The sequence below is a fragment of the Frieseomelitta varia genome, unplaced genomic scaffold (genome assembly GCF_011392965.1).
Source record: "Frieseomelitta varia isolate USP_RPSP 00005682 unplaced genomic scaffold, Fvar_1.2 scaffold_848, whole genome shotgun sequence".
Lineage (NCBI taxonomy): Eukaryota > Metazoa > Arthropoda > Insecta > Hymenoptera > Apidae > Frieseomelitta > Frieseomelitta varia.
This window is the reverse complement of record NW_025110643.1, coordinates 1913-23676: the sequence shown is the minus strand read 5'-3', so window position 1 is coordinate 23676 and position 21764 is coordinate 1913. Positions and strand designations below refer to the sequence as shown.

Sequence of the window (21764 nt, the reverse complement as noted above, 5' to 3'; positions counted from 1 at the left end):
CTCGTGTATTTATTCTCATAATAAAAATTTTGATAACGAAACACTTCCCATTGTAAATACATTGATATACAGATGTTACACTATTTTGAAAGTATTTGATGTTCGCGTTTCCAATGATCTGAAATAAAAAGAGACAAAATGGCATTGCTACATCACGTATGATGTTCAATTATAATTTGACCTATTTTTCAAAGTTTATCATATGCAATTAAACTTTGAACAATAACGTAGTAATCAAGTATGTTTTTCAGATTTTACGTCAATTAAGAGTATAAAATACTAGAAATTTAAAAATATATTATATTATTTATTTTTATTTATTTATGTGACTGTCCATTGTAGTATAATCAGGATCACAATTTTTCGAGTACAGATTCAGATTTACAACGGTTCTAAAATTATGCCGCACAAAGTATGACACAAAGTGTTGCAGACGATCATCACATGTGTTTCAAAGGATTTCATTGACCCAGAAAAAAATCCATAGAGTTACAGACCTTCTTGATTAATTTATTAGTGGAGTCTGTATGTGCTAAGTGAATTTCGCAGATAGATCGAGTGAAAAGTGAAGAATCGTTCTAAAAAGGAATTGAAATTAAGGTCAATTAAATCGATTTCATTAAAGTAATGAGAATATTAACGGGACTATAATGTAAAGAAAATGCAAGTGAAAAAATTTATAATCGTTAACCACGATCAATTGTTTGCATTGGATTTTGAATTTTATGAATGAGCATTAACGAATATTAAAATCTTATATTGCATACTTCCAATTATTTTAGTAGAGAGACTAGACTGTTCTCTAAAAAATAACGCTGAGAAATAACTGTTTGTCATACGTACAAATAAAAAAAAGAGAAAAGGAATGAACGTAAAAGGGATTAAATATATGAACCTATTAAATATGCGTCAGTGTGTGTGCTTACATTAATGTTAAGTAAGCAACGATCGACCACGTCAAAATATGTAATGTCGTATGACAACGATTGTTGATTTTCATTCGTTTGACAATGAATAATGGAATAAAGATCATTCGCTGCCATAACGGCGTTACATTATACTTATTACACGACAACGCGTCACGTGGCAGCTTTATCATCATTTCAACGTTCGCGCGAGGAAATCATTGTCAAACAGTAATATCCACCAACTGGTTATCGTTCGTCACGCGAAATATTCCTATGAAACAGCCGAGTGGTGTTATCAGTTGTTTCCTTGATCTGCTATTTACTGACGATGCTCGACGTCAGTGACTCACTTTTAAGATCGTCAGTCGTCAGTTTGCAACAGACGTTCGGAAGTTCGAGCTAGTTAGCATTGATTTTAGAGAAAAATCGAATCAAATTGAATTTAGAGGTAAAAGTATTCAAGACAGAAGCAAAACATAGGAGAGAGAAGAGTAATTTTTATGCGTTTACGGGAAATTTTAAATACATGTAAAATACGTAAATATTCAAATATTTATAATATAATATTCAAATATCCTTGATCTAATTATAATCTACACGTGTAAATTTATCACGTAAATTAATGTATCTTTCCAGTATCTTTTTAAAAAGGATTTTAGCTTCGAAAAAACCGTCTCTACATTATTCCTTTCTAAATAAGCTACAGCGTACCAGAAATAGAAAACCAACACCAGTAAATCAAGTGACTCGGTGACTAGTCAACTGATTGACTCGTACCGACCGTTCGTACATCGTGCCCTCCCCAAAAAAGTAACACTCGTGGAAACTTGAAAAAAACGACCCCTTGTTTTCATTGGCCCCGAGCAACAAAAGAAGTCGGTCTTTCGTCCACTCGATTCCGCTACGAAATAACCATCCAACAGTCTCTCGTTCGATCTTCTCGAGTCAAAGCCCGGCTTAAACGATCGATTTTCTAAACGAAGGAACATGAGAGTTTCACGAGCCGATAGTGAAACCGATGTCGGCGACGTAACGCGCGATTGCCGATCATTATCCCGTTCGGCGAGTATCCGGGTCAACGAGGCCCCGGCAACAGCTCCGACAGCCGTTTCGCCGCTGTTTTCGAAATTTTACGGAACCGCGTCGCTTTTAATCGGCCGTGCCACCAGCCCGGGTGACAAAAGCGCGATCGTTTAACGAATTTGTCGTGTAATTGACATTACGCCCGTTAAACGCTGTAACACGGCCAGCGAAACGCGATAAGATATTATCGAAATTTCATCCCGGCGACTTTAATCGCCTTACCGCTATCGGCCTATCGCCGATCCAATTTGATATTCCGGCTTTTGTCGAATCATTAATTCGCTATTCGCCCGGCGCGGCGTTTCATCGCGGTGTCCGATAGGTTTAATTGGCTTGCACGTGCCATCTCTGAAACGTTTGGACCCCGCGTCTGGCAATTACGCGACCGCCATTTGCTTTCATCGAGGTGAACGCGTGTCGCACGATGAAAATATCGTAACTAACAGAGGCTTTTGTATATATCGTTTTGCTATCGAACGGAGATAGTACGTTTTTCGAAGCGAGATAATTGTACTTGTAAACACTGTAGGTCTTTTACATATAGTGGACGTTTAAAAAACATAGTCGAACGGTGGAATTTTCCGTTTATCTGATGCTTCATTCGTTGGGAGGAGGATTTAATCGGTGCCTGGTTAATTGAACTCTCTTGGTCGATTGAATTCGTTTGCTTCGATGGGAGTTTTCGTTGAAGAGAGATTTTTATAAATACTGTGCAACCTTTTATGTAGTGTAAACTGAACTTTTATTATCTCCGAATGCTTTAATATTTCGTTGTTTTGTTGATCAAACATTTTGTGAAATGTTTACTGGTAATAAATACGTTTTTTTTCTACTAACACACTTTACATGTATCGTTTAAGGTATTTTTTACAATTAAAAAATTATTCATTCATTATTTTTGTAATTAATAGAAAGCAATTATGTTGCTGCTCCTGTAAAAGTATTTTATCACGAGAATGAATAATCGTAAAATTCGTTTAATTTATATGAGAAACTGGTAACGAAAAAAACTATTAGAAATACAAATTCATTTTTTGCTTCAGTTAGAAATCTCCTCTACTCCATTTAAACAATTTGTGGATACGCAAATTACTAATAAGCGATCTGTAACAATTTCATTCCAACAATTTTTCAATTTCTTGATACAAATTTAATATGATGAACTAATTATTCGTTAGGGGAATGGACATTGCTCTGATTAAATATATGACTCCGTGAAGAAATAAAAGTAGCAACAAAAATAATATTTTATATCCATCAGCTTAATAATATTTCGTTTTCATAAACAGTTGTCGTACTGACAAGTATGAATTAAATATCGTAACTCTCTCCTGTTCTACGCGAGAACTTTGTGACCAGTACAAACAAATAAATATTATTAGCGGTACGTAACGATGCTCGCAAATATTTCGCAGGAAATAATTGAGCGACAGCGCGAACACAGCAGAGAGCTTCGTCTGATAATTTTATTACCCGACCTATGGATGCGACGTGTTTCAAATTCGCCGAATAACATTCAGTTTTCACCGTTGATTCTACCTCCGAACAATGGTCTGCATTCGGAAAAATCGAATTCGAAATTCTAAAACTTTGTATATTCGTATAATTAGTTTAAAAAAGTCAGTGTCTGAGTTGAACTATTTGTCAGTTAATTCAACTTTGATTGATTAAATACTTAATTATAAAAGTTCGTATAATTTTTAATTGGTAAAATGAATACAATAAATATAAATAAATACTAATTGATAGTACGTTTTTAAAAATAAATAATAGAGACAGAAAATTATCGAATTACAGAAGCGTTGGAACAATATAACGAATGTCGAAAGTGTTCGTATACTTAATAAGAAATTGTCAAAGAATTTTGATAATTCGAAGCATGAAAATAATGTGATTCTTTGTCAAAAATTTGAATAATTCAGCAGCTAATGAATACGTAGCATTCTTAAATACTGAAACGTAATTTAAGATCAAAAAAGTGGAAAGAAGACGTTCAAAATTTTATTAATCTTTCTAATATCTAATAACTAAACTCATTAGTTCCGACATTCGATTACGATCAAATTACAGCTCCTCGCCGTATATAATTTCCAAATCAAGAACGTAACCTCGGGGAACATGATTTTTCTGAGTACGGACCATCGTGTGTTCCCTATATTGCAAATTATACCGAGTTTTATTCGTTACCGCGACACGTCAGCCAGAGAATGACGGGTTAAAAATCCTATCAGTCGGCTTTTACGCGGACACGTTGACAGAATGTAAAGTTGTCTCTCGTCGCGACAGAAATCACAGCTCCTGGGGCAACGGGACGCGAAATTACCGGCCGTAAAAAGTACCGCCGAATCGTGGCCGTCTTATTGGAGTTATTAAATCCGCGATTTATCGTGGACGAGTTCGGGCAGCAGTAAATGCTTCGAAGCTCCTCTCTTGAAGTTGCCTCGCAGATCTCTTTAAAGTCGAGAACTTTTTAATGATCCGTATTATTGTGTCGCTGGGGGAGGGAGGGCTCTACATTCACTTGCAACTTTCATTCTACAGGATGTCTTAGAAAGTTGATATGGAACTTCGGCAGCGTTGTAGCGCTCATCGGAAGAAATAAAATAGTTATAATAAACGTCGGTTGGAATAACATCAAGTTGTAAGTTTGAAGTTGTAAGACGGTTTCTGGTACGAGTTTGTAATAGTACGGAGTGGTTTCATGGTAGAGAAGCTTCTCTGAACTGAGAATAGCCAATTGATGATGTTCCCAGTCTTGTAACGACGCTAGAAAATAGAACAGTGATTTTTATGGAATATTTAAGTCGATGCTTTTGTATTACATTTAGGAGAAAAAGTTAAAAATTGAAAGAAATTGGTGAATATTTCATACAAAATTAATGTTACTGTATTAGAATAGTTCAAATTCGGTAAAAATCCATAGTTTGCTTTCATTCATGATAAAACGATCGTCAAACACCAGCTATGTTACGTCTAGTTAGATTCACATTAGCTTCAAATTAGCCATTAATAAATGTAATATTATTGAACAATACTTTTAGTTGCTAAATTCGGGCGATAATTAGCAGTTTGTGGACCACTTTATAGTACTTACTCTCGTAAGCTTCAATGTCTCCCATAGTGCTCGAGGATTAAATTGCACCATGTTTCCCCTGGTCGTCCGGATAAAAAAGCAGCGACGAGCATCATTATCTCGTATTTCGCGAAGAAACGTCAACCAGCCATTAATTCTCTGTGCATTTGCATATCGGATAGGGTAGGCCGTAAAAAACGACCGGGAAAAAACTGACGGATCGACCGGATGATGTACGAGGCTGTGAATAATTATAGCTACATCCGCCACGGTCCTGAACATTTAACATTCCCACTGATTTCCCGGGATTGCAGGTCTTTGAGTTGCTCCTCGATCCAATGTAGGCATTCGCGATAAAAAGGAAAAGGAAAGAAAAATAGAAAAAAGAAACGAGTCTTCAGAAGAGACGAGACACGCGTCGACGATGTTGTTCGACATGAACGATCAATTGAACGACCGTTGTCGAATATCTTGTGCCACTGTGCGAACAAATGCGATATATCAGCACGTTTCGCTGACTTTTCATTCCAGTAGGATGGATTTATTTCGGTAATTATCTCGTGTGGATACTCCACCGCGAGTGATGAGTGTGCTGTTGGTAAAATGCACTAGAAATGGTATTTTTAAAAAACTTAAAAAAGATCGATTCGTGATTTTGCGATACGTGATTGATTGATCTTTAATGGTGTATTCTTCTAAAATAATTTACCGTTGAGAAAAGATTGACAATTAGAATTAATTGTCTCTTTCTGGCTTTCTAAAAATTATTATTTCTTTCACAATTCGAAATTTAATTTAGAATCTTTCAAACTCCCTCTTTCTTAGAATTTGGAATTAAACTTTTTAGAATCGGTGGAACCTTGATAAATTGAAATCGAAGGCAGTCGACTGTCCAATGACGTTTAATTGTGCGTTTGCAGTTCGTTGCGTCCTTTAACAACTCAAAGAATCCAAATAAGGTCTCCGTTTTCTTGGAACTTCAGTCGATCCGCTGGGAAAGAAACATCCCTTAAGGAATTCAAATTTCCTTGGAACTAGGTAAAGAGAGACCGCTTTCACGACAGTTGACAGGAAAGAGGTTAAAAAGAAGCGAGTCTTTGCTATATTGTATTTGTTACTAATGAAGAGGCAGCTCATGAACGTAATGGATTAGCGAGACTTCATGTACTGACTGTTTCGAGGAAACCCTCGAGGTTCATAAGTGATAGTGTCTAATAGATAAGAAGCGCGACTTTTTCTGGTGACGTGACTACTTACAGAGACAAAGTGATCAGTTTAACACAGCCTTCGTTAAGACAGTAAGAAAATTTCAACTCTTATATTCTGCCGTTATCTTCACGACAAAAAAAAAAGAAATTATATAATTATATATAATAATTATATAATTATATCATTATATTGAAAATGAAAATTTAGATATTATTAACGCGAAATTTTCTATCAATTTATTCCGAAACGAAGGTTAAAAAAGAACGATCAAACGTCCCAGCCTCTCTCTCGCGCAACTTTTTTTCAACGGATATCCCCGTAAATAGACGAGTCAGCTAGTTAAAAGAAGACTACTCAACGGACGTTATCAACGCGAAGCTATCGGGCTCGATATAAGTCGCTTTTGTAAAAGTGGGTTTATTGGCAATTATTCGGCGGAGAGAGATGGAGTGTCGGCAGCGAAAGGCGGCTCGTTTCAAGAATCGGTCAGTCACTTTTATCGTCCGCCGTAAAAGCTGCTGCAGGCACTCGCTAGCGGCTCGCACGCTAATTCGTAAATAATAGTAATAACATCACGCTTGATATAACACGGTCGAAATTACACGCGGCTGTAAAATGCAGTGAGGCATCAGGTCCCTTGACCTGAAAATTCAACGTTTCCTCTCGTTGGAAACGAGACGGAGAACGAGCCAGTCTTTTTTTCACATATTCGAGACCGATGACGTAACCGTTGCGCCAATTTAACCCTTTCGTTCTGAAGAACATATGTCCCGTATCTTGGTGTTTTTCTGCTTTTCGTGCTCGAACACAAGTTAATTCTGCCGTGAGTGGGAACATTCTTTAAAAATATGCTTATCTTGCATCAACTAATGTTTACTATCAATTTCACTTAAATGGAAAAATTCTTTGAACGAAGAACCTATTAAAATGTGCTTATCTTACTTCAACACAAATTCAATTACCATCAATCGTATCGTAAGTGAAAGAATATCGTCAAAAATCGAGGACAGAATCTCGAAAATTTGCCAGCCTCGAACGCGTTAATTTCTTCGATTCGTGGAAATCGAATCACCAATGCAACGATTCGGTTGGCGCCGAAGCGTTAAATTCAATCGTGGGTCAGTACTTTGCGTTGCTCAACCGAAGAAATTACGGTTTTCAACGGGGACGCCTAAATTGAGGCTTTAAACTCACCGGTGTCCTACATCCAGCGCGATTTTTCTCTCCTCTCTCCCCTTCCCTCGATCGTCGGATTACGTAGAAGGTAGATAATTAAAGAGGGTCTTTAAGGCTCGGTCTATGGAATCTCGGCGAGGGTCGCGCGTTCGAGAGAGCATGCTCGAATCGGAGAGGGTTCCGGCAAACTCAATTTCTTCGCCGCGGTTCTAGCTTTGAGCGTTCGATTTATCTTGAAGTCCGCAGACATTTTAAACATCCCAATAATATGTGGGATAACCTCCCGTTTCTCAAGACTTAACGTTGACGCTTCCGTTCCCTCGAAAGCTCTCGTTGACCCGGAAATCGTAACGAGTTTCCAAAATAAAGAACATCTGTGGTATGCCTGGCTTCGTTTTCGAACGCGAAAACTGGAAACTTTCTGCGAAACTTTCGCTCCTTTGATTCATTTTTCGTACGATGTTCTTCTCTCTTGCTGAATTCATTGTTGTGTTGAGATTGAAGTTACTCATTATTTTCATTGACAATGAGAATAATTAATTCAGATTGTTTTTTTATGTGATCTCTTCTTTTCAATCGACTTAAAGGATCTAACGGGATGAATTCTTTCTCCATTCAATTCATTGGTAACTTGGAAATCAAAATTTTATTACTCTTTTTTTATTACTATTGATTTAAGTCTTTCATTGTAGTATTATTGTAATAGTTACTGTAGTATTAGTAGTGGTAGTATTATTATTATTTGATTAATAATTGTTTTGAATACTTACTTTCGAAGAACAAGGAAGGAATGAAATCTTTCACTGCAATAAAAATTTATTTTTCTTAAAAACTTGGACCCATTCCTTCAGTTGTTTGACACAAAATTCTGCCTAAAAATATGGAAGTTTTTAAACGTTTTGTAGAATAATAATAATAATTCGCCAATAGTAAAAACGCTCTAACGAATCAGCAAACTTTTATTCAAATTTCAATTGAAATTTCGAACAAAGTAGAAGAGAAACTAACTGTGGAGTTGTAATTTAACTTTAAATTATACTACTGGACGCGAGGAAGGCTCCGGAATTTCCAAGCCCTTTTCAAGTAAAATATTAAATTAGACTCTACACTTTTTTCTCTACAAAAAAAATCTTAAATTACATCTTCCAAAGTTGCACCTTCGAAATTGACGAAATTACAGCAAGTTATCAATCAAACTTTGACAATACTTTATCACCATCTTACAAATAAGATTATAATTAAAATTAGTTTCATTCATTGACATATCATGCAATTTGGATTACGTTCATGACGAAACGTTCAATTTTTCAACATTCTAGACAGTCATGCAACTATTTTATTACGCGTAAGAAATATGTCATTTCTAACGTCTAGGAATTTCACCTAAAGAAAATTTTAAAGTGTGAAATTAGATACAATACATGTAATTCGAAGAGATCTATAAAATACCCAAAGGAGAGTACATTCTATAAAACAATTCTCTGCCAAACTTTCATCTTTTTACCTTTATTTCCAAAAATATGAATTTGCATAAAAATGCACAGTCTTTTTATCACCGAGATACTTCTCCTAGCAGAGAAAAAGTGAAAGAGAGAGAAAAAGAGAGAGTACAATTATATAAAAATCACGTTTTCTAGATTTGCAACATCGTGCTATCTTGACATGCACCGTGGATTAGTGATATTCGTGATTTACGTATTACTCTGGGACGTTTTAATCCCAACGACAACGGTAACCAGTTTTGCGGAATATATAGGTCCCCGTAGTAAAAGGATTAAGCTTCTTCAACGTCAGTGTGCATTACACAATCCTGTATATCGTAGTTGGCGAGCAGGAGCAAATACTCGAGCTGTAGGTATCTGGTGAAAATAATAACGAGATAACAGTTGTTTCTACAGAGTCTTTAGAATTCAAGAACGAATGTTCGCGAAATGAAACTCGCGCGTTTTGCCGGATTTTTTGGCAAGGACAGTCGTCAAACAGCGACACGGTCGTGACTATTTTGCCATTAAAGTATCTTCACTGCCAACGACAGAAATGGCGATGCGATAATTAGACAATCAAACTTTTTGAATTTTGCTCTATTGCGAAGATATATATTATCATACACGTACAAATATTTGTACGAATATATAAATAAATATTTTATCGTAAAATTTGGGAATCGACTTTTGGGAATTAATAATTTGGTAAAATTATCACATGTATTATAGCACGATTCTCAAACTCTAATTGCATGAGATACAAACTTAATAAAATTTCTCTAGGATAAATATGGATTTTATCAAATATTATAGCGTAATTTTCTATTTTATTCCATAATAAAAATTCAGCACAATTGCACGTTAATGTGAAATTTTTTTGTGGCGATTCTATTTCAAAGCTAAACGGTATAATGAAAATTCACTAAAATTACTCATTAATGTAAAATTTTCCTGCAATAAATGTAGATATTATAGCAGAATTCCAGTTTATCACGAAACTAATATATAATAAATTTCAGAGTGCTACGTTTCACTGTGCTACGTTAAATTTTTTGATATATACATATATGTACATATACATACTATATAATCCCATATCATAAATTTTCGAAAATTTAATACCTATATAAAATTTTACTTTTGTAATAAAATTTTGTAATTTATTACAGACCAGAAATACTGGTTCGTCAGTTTCTCGTTTATTGCTCTTTTCGATATGAAATTGCGAGCCTGGAAATTGTTGAAGGTTATTTAATTTGAACATCGACTGGATATAAAAAAGAGAATTCTTAACACAATTTAGAGAACGCACGTGCAAAATAAAATCTGTACTCTCCTTAGAGAGCAATGCTCCTACTAGCAATTGTTGAGAATGGAATGTTCTGTTGAATTGTATTTCCAAGAACGTAGATATAATTAAATTTCACGATGAGGCAGACTCTTCCATTTTAATTAGTTTCGATTTGAAATCTACCTGGAAGGAAATAAACACGGCGCTGCATTTATTATGTTCTTGCATTTATTAATTAACAGCTTTAAACGCGATTTTGCTTCGATATTGCAAGTGACAAAACACGCATCTCGAAGAATTTATACGTTGCTTACATCCTTTCATTCTCACGAGAATGAGGAATTATTTCTTTTTATTATATCGTATTAAAAACTTCTTTTGATCGCTTTCAATTCAATTTGACGTTATGAGTAATTAAATGTTCCAAGCTTGAATAAAATACAAAGGAAGTTTTATTAAGTCATTATTATTCAAAAAAGTCAAATGTAAAATTTTCATTTTCCATTACTTATTTCTAAACAATGCTTATCGCTTTTAATCTACAATATAGTCTCTTTATTGCCAATTAAACACGTAATTTAACAAAAATTCATTAAACCTATTTTTAATTTTCTGTCTCTCGTCGAAAATGAGTGAAGGAATTTTTTTCAGAAAACAACAATAAATTATAAGAGATTGCTGTTGTTTCGTACAAAGCTTTTTACGTCTCAAATAAGAAGATAACCATTTCACAAATAAAAATCTGATGTTAGCTTCTACTTAACCCAATATAATTTAAAAATGTTGTATCTAGAGTTTTACTGTAATTTCTAATGAAAAGTTCCATAGTAGAATTTATTGTACACATATATATAATATATTCGATATATAATAATATATAATATAATAATATAATTATATAATTTAAAATGATATAATTATATAATTTAAATAATTTATATATTATATATTATATATTTATATATTATTTTATACAATTTATAGTTATAGTTTATATTGCGATATGTGTAATATAATATAATTTTTTTTTATTCCTAATATTTAAATCTTCGGACGTCGTACAATCTTAATTTTTACTATCATCGACTTTTTACAAAATCTTCAAACATATTGCTTCGGTTTTCACGGGGCGTTCGGACGCGATACATCATTCTTTCGATCAATTCCAATCGAACGACGTTTATTGAAAGGCATTATTCACTCGGTAATTATAAAAGTACACAGAAGAACCGCAATCTGTCGCAACGGATTAACGAATATTCGCCGTCCCCGGTAAAACCGAATAGCGTTTATCTTCGACGTGACGAGAAACCGACCTCGATCCAATTGTCCGTTCCGTATCCAGCCGATCGCTATTAAACACGCCGCAATGATTACGTTCGTTAAATTGAAACCTCTTTTCTCCCGGAATCCCTCTCGCTCGATTCGCGGTGGGTATATACATCCTGTGATATTTTCAACAGTATTTTTCAGGCGAAATTGTGCGTGTCCGTTAACGAGGATGAGTTTCGAAGTTTCACGGTACCCCGGGCGAAAATTCTGCGCCGTGTGCGATCGAGTTTCATTTTTGCGCCGGAGGGGAAGCCTTGCGCAACGCACGTCCGACGATTTCACTTGGAATATTAATTAAAACAAAATATCGGAAACCACCAAAGTGCATTTAAACGAAATTATTCGTAGCTACGTTATAAATCTCTGAAACTTTTATTGGTATTAATCTTCTGTTTATCGGCTCGTATTTTGTTTCTCCGTGTTATATCACTGTTCATAGGCACACGCGTTTATCGACGTTCATTGGAAGAATGAACTTTAACGTGGGTATCGGCGGATTTTATTTTAAACAAAATGAATAATTGTGTTTTCACCGAACTGATTGTTGATTTCGAATTAATTGGTGTATAGGTTGCGTATATGTATATGTGTGTACTTTGTATCGTATTGTTACAGGTTCGTACGCTTCAATTGAAATCAGTTGAGAGGAAGTCTATTGTATTGCTTTGCGAGAAGTAATATTGGACGGTGGATATTGGAATTCAGATTCGAAGTAATAGTAAGAGTAACAATAAATAATGATAACTAATATAATTTCCACCTACATTAATCTTCTTATTTAACAGTTTAACACTAATTTGAATTTATAAATTAAAACTAATTATGCTGTATATATTGCAGAATATTTAGTACAGGTGTTTATGTTGTAGAGAATGTAATATCGTGATAAGATACAAAATGTTTGTGCAACTTTATATTCTTATGAATGTAATTAATACTGAAACTACGGATGATTAAAATATAAAACTTGTATCAGGGAAATTAAAGTACAAAAATCAGGACAAAATTTAGAGCTTTTATTTATGCATTTTACGAAAAAATCATTTAAATCTCTAAAAATTCAGTGTATAGGTAAACTTAGGAAATTTTTACGAAATATTACGAATTAATTATTTCAATCGCTCTGATAGTTCTAGTATTAAAAAATTAAATAGAAAATTGTTTTTTCTATTGGATATCATAATAAGCGCTCTATTTCTATTTCCGGAATCTTAAATTTCCCAAAGATGCATAAATATTTGCAATTTAATTGAAACAATAGACTCCAATGTATCGCGCGTTCATTAAGTAGAAAAGGAACGTAGTTGTCAGCCGAAACTTCGTCGCTCTAACGCGTCGTTCGAATATAATCGATCTTGGGAACAACCACAATTCGTCACGTCCATTAAAAAGAACAGGCGCACGTTCTGTCGAAAGAGACGGAGAAAGAAAAGGCGACGAATATATCGCATAATCAAATTAAAAAGAAATATTTCACGAAGCACGAATATCGAATTAAAAATTCTTGCTTCATTGCCGGAAGGTACGTTCCAGCAGGAGCTATCGCGAAATGGAAAATTCATCGTTATTCATTTTCGTTAAGCTATCGTAATCAACTACCCCGTCGCTTCCGCTAGCAGATATTAATTTAATATATTATGCATATGCAACACGGCACGCACTGAGTCAGTGAAAGAAGTTGTCTCGTTGATATTTCATCAAGTGAAAAATTAAAATCACGCTGCGAACGTGTTAATCATTAATCTTCAAACTTCATCTGATTTCGTTGCGTTGATATTTCGCTTCTCGTAATTTTTCATTGTTAAAGTTCTTCACTTCTTAAACTCGCTATTCTAGTTTAAAATTTTAATTAGATTTCCGAAAGAGTGACTATCTCTTGGAAATGAATTAACTACGGTCAGAAGTTTGATGAGTGTGTTTAATTTTGATTTGAGGAAAGGAAGAATTGTAATATATTATTTGAAAAATTATTGGAAGGAAATTAAAGTGTTCTAAAAGTACAATCTTCAACTTTCGAGTCTCTTTTCCAAAAAAAAGCTTCAGAATTAATATATTCGCGCTTTATTATTTTGCTTTTTTTCACGTATTTTATTTCTCATTTTGTTACTTTTTCATTTTTTATTTCCACGTTTTTTTCATTGGTTTGTGATGTTTGTGCTTTTACAAGCATTTCCCTACCTTTCTTGCATTTCACTGTTTTATTTTTAGAATTCATTCAATATTTACTTCAATTTTAGATCTAATTCAACATTTAACTCGATTATCTTTCGTATTTATGCTTTAAATAGCTATTAATTGATTGCGAATTTATAGTTTATACTTTTCAACTAAAAAAATAAAACTTCGGTAAAAAAATTCTTTTACATAGCAGATATCATAGAAAGAACTTTCTTTTTTATGCACTTTTTCATAATATGATGTACATTATGTACATACATACGTGGGACGTTGCGCTCTTAATTTTTCTATAAATATTCGCAGTCTAATTATTAATTAGCTCACTCAAAGTTCCAAAAGTAACTTCGCCAATCCCCTGAAATTAATTACCTCGAATCGCATATTTCAATTTTAACGTACTTGACACTGTGATATACAGTTTCAGGTGAAAAAAAAAAAAAAAAAAAGGAAAGAAGATTCCACCGTTTCACGTGATAATTAAATTAAACTCTACAGTTCTCGCAACGTCAGATTATAAATTAGTTTCGACCATTTACTGGTGAACTCAGGCAAGAACAATCATCCAACGTGCCAATGAATTTCGCTCTTGAATAGGCTGAGCAACACGTTAAATTTGGTCGAGTTAAATCAGAGTGCGTTCCGTACCTCGGTTTTCCCATTTCGGTTGCATGTGAGCAAAAGAATGATAAATTTGTTAAAAACGAGAAATCTACTTCTTATGGAAAGATCGAGAGAAATTATTGAATAATAATTAATCAACGAGAATTCCTGTAGATCCTTGAACTTTTACGTATCAACTTTACTTTGAGTTTAAGAAATGAATAGAATTTGAATGCCAATTGAAATTAACAATGCCAATAATTAATTAATTTCAAAAATCCGTCTTAAAAAGAGCTGGAGGAAGAATTAACTTGTAGAATTCTGAGCAGCGCTCGATATCGAAGTTTCTTGGTGGAAAATGGTAACCAACCGGTGAAGGTTTACCAAGTTGTTCAGAGTAGCGGGAAGTACGGTATTATTGTTAGAAATATTCTTCCACGATTAATGATCGTTTCGTACAAAAGGAACTGTCTTGCATGAACCGATATCGCGCACAACACAATTTTCTTTCCGGTCAATCTTTCGAACAAGTTGAGACATCGTAAATCTCGTTGATCCTTCAATGAATAGCTATTGTTCAACTAATATTCTGTAAAATATGCGACAGCGTCTAAAGATAAACCAAAAATTTAATTCTCTGTCTTTAAGAATTGAAATGTCAGTCAATTTATTTCTGATGTATTTCTAAGAATTTTATACATCAATTTTACAGATAATTGGTGTTGAAATTTATTTACTATCATCCTAAAATATATTTCTTTATTTACACATGTTATTAACAAAACGTGGAAACGTGAAAACAAAAAATATCAATTATTTTAATTACATGTGTATGTAAATTCTAGAATTAATGTGACTTTTGTAGGAAATTAGAATATTTACAATTAAATCGACAATTATACACATGAAAATGTATCTGTAATACAGTTATACGTATTTATGATACAATTATACGTACATAATACTCAACATATTCAAAGCTTTACTATTTAAAACTTCTGTAAAAATTCTAATACAAGAATACGTACAGGATAAGGATTTGGTTCTTCATCATTATTAGAAAATAATTATAATTACGATATTCGTGATATTCTCACAAATTATTTTATAACGATTTTACATGTAAAGGAAAAGAATACAGATCTACATAGTATCGCGATGAGAGTTCATGTAAAATGCACGCAAGAACCAAAAGTACTAAAAAAACTTGGCCCCTTATTATAAATATGATATAATTCACGCGACTTATCCACGAATCATAATAAAAATTTTATACCAAATAAGAAAGGTCAAAGTTTTATCAAAGGTTAGAGGTCTACGTAACAATTTCTACTTGGAAATCACAACGCGGGGGTGAAATAAAATACATAAAAGTACACAAAATAATAATTTTCACACGTACTATCCACAAATCATTTTACAAAAATTCCGTGCCAAATGGAAAAGAACGCAGATCAAAGTTCGTGAGATTCATCTCTACGTGGAGTTGCAATCGCTAGATAATGTTAAATGTCCTTTAAATGAACGCATGAATTGTCATTTCAATCAGATTTAAAACGTTCCCAGTGACCTAATCAGAAAATACATTGCCGCTTGATATATAGGATGACAAAGTGCATTTCCGGGGGAGGTGGACAGACAAGTGGCCTAGCCACACGAAAAGGGTGAAACCGAGGAAATCCAGTTACTCTTGAGGTCCCTTCTAACTGCCGTCCCTTTTGCCGTTTGACTTTGAACTCACTACGGGAATATACGTCTGTCGCATCTACTTGTTCGTATTCTGCAACTTACAAAGAGATTTAACGTTACTTAATTAACGAGCTTTCTGGAAAAAGGGATATCTTTTTTATCAAATTGTATCATCATGGAGCTGGTACTTATTTCGTAAACGCAGAAAGGAAAAGGTTCTTTGACAACAGTTGCAGACGAAACTATTCGATTAATGAAATTTTCGGATATTTTTTTTTTTGTATCAAATTGCATATAGTTAGATGGAGATCAAGAAAATCGTTATTTCGACGTTTATTTAAAAATGATATCCTTTCTTTATTAATTCTGTAGTTTCGTTCATTTTATGCTTCAAACGAATCACAAGGTTTTAGAACCTTGAGTTTTATAATTTTTATTTGCTTTTTCATTCATAAACGAAACGTTGATTTGTACAATTGTACAAATTAGTTTAGACGTAATTAACATACATTCAATATATTTAATACATTTAATTGTGTTCATTATCATTTAGTTTAACTTCCTCATTATTTAACTACATAATATTCATTACTTGTTTGGTCCTTTAATGTATTTATGTTCATCATTATTAATTCGTCTAATGTATATTCGTCTCAATATAATCTCTCGATCCAGTCTATGAGTTTATGAACAAACGCATACTGTTTCAAATAAACAAAGGTTTCGCGAACTTTTTTGATCAAACGTCCGAATTCTAAATGAACTGCACTATACTCTAACTCTTAATCAAAGAATTTCAGTCACGTGCCAATCGGTTTTAGCTCGTTATTCCACGCGAATGCTCGAAACACGCCAAACAGAAAGAAATGAGAACCAAAGAAACCAGTCAGCCGGTTGAACGTGTACGAACGGATTGCACCAGTCGATCGATATATCGCTTATCTCGCGTATCTATTCAATCCTTTCTTTGTGAGGGTCAAACTGGAACAATCTCCAACACCTGCTCGTTACCACCCCGTTCATCTTAACGTGCACTTCATTTATGCTCCAACGAAGATAATACGGTCGGATGTGGTACTAATGAGGTCGAAGGGTGGTTCTATCAGTACGAAGCAAGGGCGCAATACCTGTCCAACGGAAATTCACGTGCTTCTGCACGAATTCGCGAAGGTGTCGATTATCGATCGATATCATTGACCACCCACGGATGAATTGTTCCTTTCTATTCCCCGGCGTGTTCTTCGGATAGCTGTTACGCCATCTTTATTGTATGAAACAACATGTGGAGCGTCTGTTTGGAGAAATATTTATTCTACATGACCTAAAGAAGAACTTCTATTTTAGGAACTGCGACGAAAATGAAACGCGTCTATTTTCAAAAAGACAAGTCTTAAATTTTCCATTGTGTCCTTTCTAGAGGATTGTTCGAGGAAATATATTTCGACCTAAATAAAGAAATGAAAAAATAAAATAAAGAATTTTCGGAGAATAATAACAACGAAGAACGAAGAATTTTCTGAGAATACTAGAGAAGTAAAAAAATAAATGATTTCCTTCGAGCTACGTAATAAGAAATTCGAACTTGAACGAAGAAACGGTGCAACGCCGATCGATAGCTTCCAATAAAATCACATTGGGATACAAGAATAGAAAAGAAGAAGCTAAATGGTAGCAAATATCGAGCTGCGATTCAACCTTTAAACAGCAACACAAATATTATATGAGCTTTCCTTTTTCTATACCATCGATCGTACGTCCTGCAGACGAAATACTTGGCGGTATAAAATTCGCAAGTGTGTCAGGTCATTCGAAGCACATAAAACAGAATGCTCGAAGCATTCTTTGTGAGAAGCTGTGTCTGATTGCTGAACGCTAATTATTCGAGACTCGTTCCCGAATCTAACGATTAAATGCTGCGATTAAAGCTACCCGTGATTAAAGCTAAGATGTACAGGGTGACTCACGCAATAAGTAACAGTAATATCTTTCTGTTGATTAAAGTTGGAAAAAAGTATTAGAAGAGAAAAACTGAATCGTTCAAAGTGAACTATGTATTTAGAATTGTATTTTTCTCCATAACGAACATGATACACATATGTTTCACAATTATATTATTTTTTCATTTCTTTCTGTATATATTAAGTCTGCTTGTCGAAGATTGATGAAAAATATTTTAACTTGTCGTATGAAAGAGCAGGAAAACAAACTCAACTTATTGATTATCTATGTGATACGCTATTGTTGACTAAACAATCGAAGAATTAAGCCATGTATAAATACTCTTATAAAGAATTTCAATCATTTATAAATGCTTTTTTATATAGAATGACAGGTATGTTTAGTGCACACGTATTTACGAAAACAATGTGACTGTCAGTATGTAGTTTATTTTATCTTCTTTCTCAAGTAGTTTCTTCTAATTTCAACTAAAAAAATTACATGTGACTTGTTGCACTTGTGTGAATCACCCAGTATATCGTTCGTAATGAGTATCCCTCGAATAGCGTTCTAATCGTCAACTCCTTTGACGGAACTTGGACACTTGTATTTGAAGCGTACCATGCTCTATCGTCAAACAGTCTGGAAAACGGATATCCTGCGATCAAGCTACTAATAATTTCACCGAAAATAATCGCAGCTTCCACATTGCAGCAAAGATTCTTGTCGTTTCTTTTAGAAAAATGGTTTCGCAGCTGCGAAACGTTGAAACATTTCATTTTCTATATACTCGTACCTTTTCTTATGTATTAACCAAGAGAAACTGTTCGATCTGCAAACTGTTGTTTAACCAGTAACTTACCAATTCAGGTTATCATTCTTATTACATATTGAAATATAATAATATCATTCATATTGCTCATTCGCATTATTAGTTTATTGCTAAAATTATTATGCAACTTGTGAGTTTTAAATACAGCAGTATATTCCATATTTGAACTAACAGACAGACAAAAATGATTTAATCCTTAAATGCACACTGCTACGAACTTTTACGCCATCAAATCTGAATGTATCACTAAATTGTTCATTTTAGGTTTAATAACGAAACGAATTTCATTTATTCGAATGAAAACTGAAGAAAATAGTGCAAGAGATCGTGTGAAGTAAAAAACTGTGGTAACACTGGTTATATACCTAACACTTTTCAAAAGTTGCACGCCAAGGTTACGATTAATACGGGTGGCATTAACGCGATTAAAAAGGATAACAGAATTTGCGAGGACGGACGAAATTTTGTAGCGAAAATGCGATTATCGTATAACGAGTTCCACTTTCGTAGCTGAGCCACGAAACTACTCGGCGATTCAGCGATTTTTGATTGCGTTTCCGAGTGAAGAAAACTTCCGTTAGAAGTATATTGCGAAACCGTATAGCGAAACCATGGAAATCCTGGGAAAACAAGCGACTTTAGTGTCACGGTGAGAGTCTCAATTAAATTTCAAAAGATAAACGCGCGACAATTTCGACAAACTAGTTTGGTAGAATCGTCACAGACTATGAGTCTCTAAGTTATAAAGTAACCGTGTGTCGACTAGTCGGAAGGAAATGATTAGTTCGGAGGTCGTGTAAAGACCTTGCCAATGATCCTTTAACGACCAAGTCGATAAATCAAGATTTACGCGTAGGAAATTCTCGGAAAAGTGGTTCCCGAGTGTAGCGACGTATCGGTTACTCTTAACTCCAGGTCAAGCGAAGTGAAGACACAAATTTGAAGGTTAAATGCTGACTTTTTCATTCTTTCGGTTACATTTTTATACAAGTCTCTATCGCAGTTTTCGAGGAATTTTAAGAAATAGTGGGACTTTTAGGAAATTTTAAAAAATGTTAAGAAATATTGTTCCTGTATGACACTAGCTCGAGTTGGTGATCTATGTATCCGAGATTTATTCAGGTTTCGGTAGACTCGGCAAGTTTGTCCATTCGGTCAATGCACACAGTTTATTTGCGATCGGTGGTTAAAACGCACTTTATCGAATTTTTGGTTTTCGATTCGTGATAAAAGTCAAAGTTCGAATTGCCTCACACGAACATTTCTGCAAACTAAACTAATAAATCCAATTTTCGTAAATTTTTTCGATTTTATTAGAATGAAGAATTAAGCATTGCTAAATGGGTAAAGATTTATTATCGGAGGAATACATAATTTGTGGAACACAGTTGAATATAAAGAGCTAAAGGACTGCTATCAATTTAAATGAAGATTCAATTTAAAATTATCTTTTCCTTTGTGGTATATTTTAATACAATTTAAATTTAAATTTAATGTATATTTCAGTACAGAATTGATAGAAAATTAGAGTGCAGAAAGTAAGAGAAAGCTTATATGAAAGTGATTCAATAATCATTAGAGGTGTGCTGGATCCCGACATTTTCCGGATGCTTGGATTGGGACGGGATCTCGAAGATATCGGGATCCCAAAATTGTTCAGGATTCCCGAAGAAATTCGGGATCGAGTGTTGACAGCAACACAAACCATCAACGAACAACTATTTTCGACAGCTGGGAATATCGTTACAGCCAATAGAACGAGATTGTTGTCCGAAATTGTTGAAAAGTTAATTTTTCTCCACGAAAATTTGAAATAAAACATTTTCTACTTGTTACTTTCTTGTTGTATTATTTTTATTCCATCTTTTAGAATTTTATAACTTTATAGTAAGTTTTCCGTTATATAAACAAACTACACAAACGAATAAGTACATTTTGTGAGGTCGAAAACTTGTTAAAAATTGAAACCTTGAATTAGTGGTATGCGAAAAGCTGAAACACTCGATCCCGAATTTCTTCGAGAATCCCGAATATTTTCGAGATCCCTAACTTCTTCGGGATTCCAAAATCTTCGGGATCCCGCACACCCCTACTTGACACACTCACAACGAAAGTTGGAAAATCTACTTTAGTGCAATGTCAGTAACAATAGTAACAACTAATGAAAGAAGAGCGGAGAGGAGATGTCCCTAATTTCGTCCTAAGTTAAATAAACGTATCTTTGTACAGAATGCGCTCAAAGTGAATTTACAAATATCAACTATCGTATAATTAACTAAAACTAAGACGCACGCAACTTAAAAATAAGACGCACGTAACTTAAAACTAAGCCGCACGCAACATAAAACTAAGACACACGCAACTTAAAACTAAGCGCACGCAATTTACGACCAAGACGCACACAACTTAAAACTAAGCCGCACGCATCCCACGATGTCCCTGCGAGATCTCTCGTCGTCCAACGCTAGCCCGCTGGAGGCCCAATAGTTTACTTATCAACTAATTGTACCTACAGTTCAGTTTAGATCGTGAAATGAAGAAAGGAAAGAAATCTTCACGGTCTAAACTGAACTGTAGGTTGCGCAGTTCTTAGCTTGATATAGTTTTACAAGCATTAAAGTTTGTGAAACTCTAATGTTTGTAAAAAGATATCAATTACCAGGTCTCACCACGAGGAGGTGACTACGCACGAGACCCGCCCGGGCCCTAATCCCAACCACCCTCCATTACATTCAAATAACTCGACATTCTTAAGGAATGCCGAGATTTTATTCTACTTGGCCCGGGGTTACGAACAAAGGAGACAAACGTTCCCTAGTTCATTCTCAAACTTAAGTCTAAATCTTAACTCTAAAGCGCATGTATGAGATTGAACTATGGAGATCTGTCTCCTGAACAACGATCGCGTTAACAATCATACAATATATACACACATACAATCATACATTACGTACATTACATACAATCATAC

At 34.4% G+C, this 21764-nt stretch overlaps 1 long non-coding RNA gene across 1 annotated transcript; it reads right to left on the bottom strand.

Moving 5' to 3' along the window:
* Positions 1–9374: 9374 nt before the first annotated feature.
* Positions 9375–21139, bottom strand: LOC122536542. The gene is made up of 4 exons (XR_006308415.1): positions 20887–21139; positions 15474–15477; positions 9508–9514; positions 9375–9386 (listed from the first exon to the last, which is right to left on the bottom strand). It is a non-coding gene; the product is annotated as an uncharacterized LOC122536542 (long non-coding RNA).
* Positions 21140–21764: the final 625 nt, after the last annotated feature.